The sequence below is a fragment of the Cannabis sativa genome, chromosome 5 (assembly GCF_029168945.1).
Source record: "Cannabis sativa cultivar Pink pepper isolate KNU-18-1 chromosome 5, ASM2916894v1, whole genome shotgun sequence".
NCBI classification, from domain to species: Eukaryota; Viridiplantae; Streptophyta; class Magnoliopsida; order Rosales; family Cannabaceae; genus Cannabis; species Cannabis sativa.
In genome coordinates this window covers 72945420-72951883 of record NC_083605.1, presented here as the reverse complement: position 1 = coordinate 72951883, position 6464 = coordinate 72945420, and positions in this window count along the sequence as shown.

Genomic DNA, 6464 nt, shown 5'->3' with positions numbered 1-6464 from the left:
TTGGAATTGGCATAAATTGCGGATGCCCGCATTGTCAAAAATTCAATTACTACTTTGGAGAGTAGCTTATACATTGAAGAAAAATCATGAGGCAATTTCTTACCAGGCCAAACGGTAGTATTTGTTCTTTTTTTTCTTATAAAAAAGTTATAAGTTAATATTTAAATAAATTATAAATAGTAGTATGAGCTATAGTGACAATTTTTATAGTTGTTTAGTATTGGATATATTCAGTAGTAAATTTGTCAAAAAATAATAAAATATTATATTTTAAGATAATATAAGGGGCTGATTGGTTCGTGATTTGAAAACTATGTTTTCAAAATTTGGTATTTTAAAATGAAAATTTAAATTTTGTGATTGGAAATATGTTTCTGAAAATGTGATTGGTTCAGTGTCTGTAAACAGTTTTTGAATTTTAAAAAATTGAATCTGTGTTTGGCACAGAAATTAAAAATATAACCGTATTAGAATATATGATTGATTTAACTAATCTGAACATGATTTTAATTTTAAATAAATAGCCTACGATAATAAATTTTATATTTATATGTAAATTTAGTTATATAATTTTAATATTTAATTCCACAATAATTACAGTTATAAATTTATAAGAATAATACATTAACATTATTTTTTTAATTAAAGCTAGATTTTTCTTATTTTTTTTATTTATAAATACTTATACTCTATTGTTGTAACTAAGTTGTATTAATTTTAATATTTTCCTTTTAATTTTTTATTACTCAAATAAAATATATATTTTTATTTTTTTGTTTTAGTCGTAGCATTTAAAATGAAGAAAAAAAATATAATATAAGTAACTATAAATTAAAAATATATATAATAAAAAATAAAAATAATAAAATAGAGTGTGTATTTTTCCAGGTGCAAATAATTATATTTTATTATAAATTAGAAAAATATTTATATTTTATTATAATATCTGTTTACAATAATAAATAGTCTAATAATAATATTAGAGAAAAAAAATAACAAATAGTATATTAATAGAAATGTAGGTAAGAAAAAAAACTATTTATTAAGAAATAAAAGAAATAAAATATTTCCTTAAAATAATAAAAAAAATAAAATATAAAAAAAAAGAAGGAATAAAAAGAGAGAGAGAGAGTAGCCGTTAATATTTCAAGAAAGAAAAAAAGAAGTCAAAAATCATGTTTTTGGATCAACTGAAAACATGAAAAAGTTGTTTTCAAAATCTTTCTAATAATTTTGAGTTTGTTTTTGAAATCAGTTTTCAAAAACAATAAACCAATCAAGTTTTCTGTGTAGATCCCACACTTTTTAAGTTTTAAAAACATAAAATCAAATTTAAATCCTATATCAATCACACCCTAAAATTTTGAGACAACTTTAGAGATTGACCAAGATACTCTTAGTGACACATCTATTGTATTTGTGACCACTCTTGTAAAGTCAATGGTTGTGTTGTGGTGCATGGACTGATTTTGTGCAAACAGATTGAGTATCACAAGATGGTGTGTACTATTTAGAATGGGATAGCTTGAGAATATGTAAGGCTACCCATTCCCATACTAAACTAGCCTTATCTTTGGCTACCTCTAAAGTGTGGTGGCCTCACATTTCTTTTCCTATTTAGCCTTAATCAAGTTTCTTTTCACTTACAAAATACTTAGAATTAAGAAAATCCACTTTAGTTTGCCTATTGACTATACATGTAATATACCTTTTCCCTTATTTTCAATAAAAAAAAAAGTCTTTTTTTTCATTTGAAAAATATATATTTTTTGTTTGTGATATCACGTGTTGGCTAAAAAGACTTAATTGCAAAAATTTGCAAAGGGAATAAGAAATTAAAGAAGTATCACTAGCTAGTTAAAGAAATTAAATTTATTAAGACAACATAAGAAAGAAATTTGAAACAATTTTATGGTGAAATTTCGTCCTAAAAATTAATATAATAAAACTTCCATTCATCCATCTCTCCAACTAGTCAACATCTATAAATATATTAATTTATTTCTTCTATCTTTTTCAAGTAGGACTAGTTTACAAACTTTTCTTCTAATGCCAAGAAAAATTTCAAAAGAAACATCCTTAACAATCATTTTATTTGACTTTTTAGTCATGCGTGATGGTAATAGTATCTCACCCTCTAAAATAGGCCTTTTCATATTTTATTTATTATTTATTAGTGGATACAAAAACATGGTTTATGTTTTGAGAAATGTTGAGTTCTAAGGCCATTTTATATTGTCAAGGACTTTAAGATGTAACTGTATTGTTATTAGTGTATTTTAATATTAGTTAAAGGGTGATTTCTTTAGCTAGTTCTAGTAATTTTTAGTGGAGTTCTGGTTGCTTAGTTTTTATTACTTGGTAGATTTTGATCAATTTGATAATTTTTTAATAAAAGTTTTATTCTGATTTTCTGCTATTTTTTCAAGTGTATTTCAATGAGATAGGAGTGTTGTTTGAAGATGTTATAATTTCATTATCTAAATTTTCAAGAGTAGTTTTGTCCTATGTGGCTCGCTCTAAGAATTTAGTGACTCATAGTTTGGCAAAGCATGCTCTCCAGTTAGACGATGAGCTATCCTGGTTCGAGGAGGTTCCAGCACCGGTGGCAGACGTCTGCGTCGTAAATTGATGAGTAATTCTAATCATTTTGTTAAAAAAAAAAATATTTTCACATATATTTTAATTTAATAAATAATATAAAAAAGTATTAACTAATTATAAAGTACTACACTAATGTAATATTAAATTCTTTCTAACATTGTTAGACCAAAGGCTAGATGAAGAAAAAAGAAGAAGAGTTGTGTGAGAGTCCCTCTTAACTAAGGACAAAGCTACATAAGTATATATAAGTGGCTTTGATCGGTTGGCCTCTCCCCCAAATGTATATATAATAAGGTCGTTCATCTTGAGTATCCTGACCACTCGATCCACGTGTCGGATGCAGGTTGGTCGGCAAGTTTGACTGCAAACATGCCAACCAACCCGCATTCACCTCGTGGATTGTGGTGGTCAGAATACTCGGGATGAATAGCAAATATATAAATATATTTAAAATTTTAAGTTTTAATTTTGTAATTTCTTTTTATTTTTTAAATTTATTTAATGACCTACTCAATTATTTCTTTTGCACTTTGGTCCTTGTCGCAAATATTATTTTGCCTCAGTCCCTACTTAGCCGTTGTGCGTGAGTTATTAGAGTAAGACCACTCATGAAAATGATTGTTTGGATCTTGAGATGAGATCCTTTGATGTAATCTGTACTCTGCTTATTATTTTGCCCATTTAGGTTGTTTCTTTCCTCTTGTAGATGTATTTCTAAGCAAAAAAAAATATAATTTTTTTAATATTAATAAAATTTGATATTTTTGAAAAAAAAAAGTATATATATTTTGTGTTCTTTTATTCAAAGTTTTCGTGGGTTGTTTTTTTTTAGGAGAAATGCTAAAAAATAATTATGTTATTTAGTACTCTTTAATATATTATTTTATTATTGCTATAATTAAGTATCCAGTCTAAAATAATTTAATATAATACTATTTATAAAATATCGTTAATCAATCGCAACATGGTACGCTTAAATAGTACTAAACATCACTAATACTTTATAGTAATGCTTTTTTCAAGCAGTCTTGTTTTAGATTCTCTTTCAATGTTTTAGACAGCATACAATATTGTGTATAATTTTTTTTTTTAAAAAAATGTCATATATCTTCATTTTTGTTTTTGAGCAAGTCATATATCTTAATTAATATAAGTCATTTACAAAAGATAGTACTTTTTTTTATTATTCTTTCTTTTTTTTTTCTTTCCTTTGCTTCTTGTCTTATTTTCAACTTCATCTTTTATTTCAATCTTGTCTTAAGCTTCTCTTCTTCATCATCATCTTTGATTTATTTTATCCATTTCTTCTTTTTGTAATCTTTCATAAGTTTCCTTTATTCTTATTTGTCTTCTTCTTCGAACTTCATCATTATTAAGTAATAAGTTACCATATTAAAGTTACCAAAGATATTGGTACTCCCTTGAAATTTGATCATTCATTTCTTATGCTTATTTTGATGATGGTAACAAGTTACTTATCACTTCATGTTAGAATTTAAAATAAAGTGAACATAGTTTCATCTCAAAACCAATTAACAGTGGGAGGAGTTGACCATTCATCTTAGATATTCTATTATCTTTCTACACATTAACAATATGAACTTTCTAACACTTCATTAAAAAACAAACAGTTAATTTGAAAGTGGTACTTAGTTACCACTACATTAGACTATAGTCACCATCACATTAGCTATCATTTTCTTATTTTCTTATTTCACATAATAATTTAGACCATCTCTAATGAAATGTAATGGAGATGGTGTAAGTTGAGTTACACTATATTTGGCACAAAAGATAATTTTGTGGTATTTTTACATCAATTTTTAGTATTGTAGTCCAATACATAATTATATATATTGATGCAAAATTTAATATGTCATTTAATGCTTATTTAAAAATTGATTGAAAATATAAAATAATAATACAAAAATAAATAAAAAATTTAATAATAAAATAATAATAATACATGTCATTTATTGTAAAAGAGAATGCTAACTAAAATTTAATAATAAAATATTAAAAATGACAATTTTAATAATAATATAAAAATATAACATTTATTGTGATGTAAATTTTGTATTATGCTATATTGTGATCCAAATAGGAGTGTTCATAAAACAGTTAATCCAATCCAATCTGCACGATAGAAGGTCAACCAGTGGCCTCTGCATCTATTTTGGCTCGAACTCGATTGCTTAGCAATCTAAGAAATAATAGGTTGTGTCAAGGTCTTTCACTGAGGCAAAATTTCGAAGTCTCGCAAGCATTACAACAGAGATGTCTTAGATTAAATCTCTACTTATTGAACTTCAAGTATCACTACAATGCACACCAACAGTTTGGTGTGACAAACTTAGCACTGTATTGCTAACTACAAATCTAATACTTTATGCTCGAACCAAGCATATAGAATTGGATTTCTATTTTGTAAGAGAGAAGGTCTCGAACAAGGATCTAGAAGTCAGACACGTGGAAGCCTATGACCAAATTGCTAACTGTCTAACCAAGGCAATATCAAGCTCTAAATTTTCCATCCTTAGAAACAAATTTAATGTTGAAAGCACTTTTAACTTGGGTTTGAGGGGGGCTGTTGAGAACAGTTAATTATTAACTGTATTTTCTGTTAGAAGTAGTTAGTTTTTCTGTTGTTTAGTTTGGTTCAGCTGAACTTAGGCTCATTGTATATATACTTTATATTTGCCTTGTTAATAAATAACAGAAATCATTTCTTTCATTTCGTTCAAATTATTTCAACAAGATCCACATGGGCTAAACACTTAGATGAATTTCTAAGTGTCATTCTCGCATCTTGAACACGGGATAGACAAAGACGAAAGTCAAATAGACACACAACAAAGGATATGACCGTTAAATCATGCACATTTTTGAAGAAAGAGTGGAAGTACGACAAGTACAAGGGGTGGAGACATAGTTTGTCTCATTCGGGGTACAAACTGACCCAATAATTTTTAATACTGGCAAAACTAATTAAAATTAGTTAAACTGTAATTCTGTCACTTATTTGAACCGTTAACTTTTATTAGATAGTAACTTCTATTATTATGAGGTGGCTCAATTAGGTAATGACACATTTCATTGTAGTTACAACCTAAAGAATGAAAACTAACTGAATTACAATTTTAGTAATTTTGGATAATTTTGGCGCTAAAAGAATTAATAAGTAGTTTCTATATATAACGTAAAATTTTAAGTATTTATGTGATAAATATCTTCCTTAAAGTATAGGTACTTGGGATTTTTTTTTGGAAAGGAGTTACTTGAGCTTGAGCTTCTTAGTATAGTTCTTTTACAAAATTATATTGAGTAGCATAAAACTAATATTTTCCTACATGAATATTATAAATATAATAAAAATAATATTTGACAATATAGAATAATAATATCAATCATTCTTTGACCAGTAAGAAAGATTTTGTTTTAAGAAAAATGTTTGAGAGAAACATTTTTTTAACAAACAAAATATGATATTGTGATAGACCAAATGATACTTTATTTTATACTTTATATTTTATGTCTTAAAAAATATATTGATTTTATCATATTAAATATACCAAACTATGTCTTAAACAAATTGTGATGGGATCACTCTCTATAAAAAATTTGACTTCATTTCATATCATACATAATAATATTAATACCACATCCATTTTTTTAATTTTTATTTCTTTATATATAATTTTTTCTTCCTTTAAAAATATACCAAATAACAAGTACCAAAGTACCAATATCAGATTTTATTGCAAATCTTTATTTTAAAATGTAATATTAATCCAATAAGAATCTGCCACCTGTGAAAAAAACTGTGGGCAACAAAAATTCCATCTTGAAAGATGGAAGTT